Raw genomic sequence first — 1631 nt, 5'->3', positions numbered from 1 at the left:
GCTAACAAAGGCATGGATTACTGTTTCAAATTGGATTAATTGTTTTGACTATACAATACATTACACTACTCAGCTGCTGTATACTGTATGAGTAATAATTAGGGCTGGGCAATATCATATAATGAGACTAGATATCGTCCTAGAGATTGTGGATATCGTTATATGATCATGATATGGCATACAGTAAGTGTGTCTTTTCCTGGTTTTAAAGACTACATTGCAGTAAAGGGATGTACTTTTCTGAATTTACCAGACTGTTCTAGCTGTTTTAATATTTGCCTTTACCCACCTTTTAGTCATGATATCCACATTACGGATGATTATTTATCAATAATCTCATTGTGTCAATATTTTGTGAAAGCGCCAAGTTACAACTGAACATTTAGCCCACTTAGAAAATATCGAGATATAGGTAGGCTACATGATATTATCATGTATCGCCATTCGGCCTAAAAATACCAAAAGATGCTTTTTGGTCCATATCACCCAGCCCTGCTAGTAGTAAATAAGCCATGTACTATCAATGTTATTTATGTTGATGATGTTTGTGCTCCTCTTGTGTCGTTGATCACTTCAGTGGACAATGGGAATGTACAACGATCATCTAGGTTCCAGTAAATGTTGCTATACTGTATCTTCATCACATCACTGTGAAGCGAGGTATTTTTAGCGCAGCCTGTGTGTTGTGTTCCTGTGTGTGGTTGAATGTGTGGCACAGCCCCAGACGCACTGACACGCAGAGAGGAGTGTGGAGGCGTTTACAAAAAGCCACCTGCCTCTCAGAGAACTAGGTCTGAAGACTCATCGTCGTGGCTCAACGGGTCAACCCCATTGATAAACATAAACACCGTGCACAAGAATAGGGCCTAGACTTGTATCGTGGGCGATACATATTTACCTCAGAGCAGTTCAGTGTGTGTGTGTGTGCGTGTGCGTGTGCGTGTATGTGAGAGAGAGAGACTGAGAGAGGGAGAGCGTGGGGGAAGGGGGAGTTGCTGTATTGTAGCCTACAGACAGTAATATAGGCTGTCTGTAGGCTACAAATGTGCGCAATGATTCGTGATTAAATGATATGATAAACAAGAGGAAGGAGCGGCATTCCCTGAGGAATTACTTCCAAGTTTGTAGGAACTAAACAGGGTCCAACAAAACTTTTTTGAGAAAAACAAAAAAACAAATCTAATCCTACAATACAGGCATGCTTTACAAAAACTAGCCTATATAGGCTATATAACTCCCACTTCTAATATAGAGGCCTAACCTACTGTATATACAGTGTATAATATAGGATTATAATGGCACCATAGGGGGGTTTAATTTTTTTTAATGAAAATGAACTTACACAAAATGGTCAGTCCTGTAGGCTACAGGAGGTTCAAAGACTCCTGCATATAATTTATATACAGCCTAGTTTAGTGATTTTTTAATAGGCCTATAATAAATAGTGAATAAGTGCACAGTATGTTTTCTATCATTTAATCTAGTGATAAAATTAGAGGGTACAGCATAACAAAATAACAATACTAATAATAGGCTAATACTAATACTAATAATAAAGATGATAACAATGATTGTTATTATAATAATATTACCCCCCCCCCCCCCCCCCCCCTAAACAGTTTCTCGTGTGG

This window comes from Poromitra crassiceps, assembly GCF_964638095.1.
Source record: "Poromitra crassiceps genome assembly, chromosome: 12".
Taxonomy (NCBI): Eukaryota; Metazoa; Chordata; class Actinopteri; order Beryciformes; family Melamphaidae; genus Poromitra; species Poromitra crassiceps.
The sequence above is the reverse complement of the archived record's forward strand: the minus strand, read 5'-3'. Positions refer to the sequence as shown.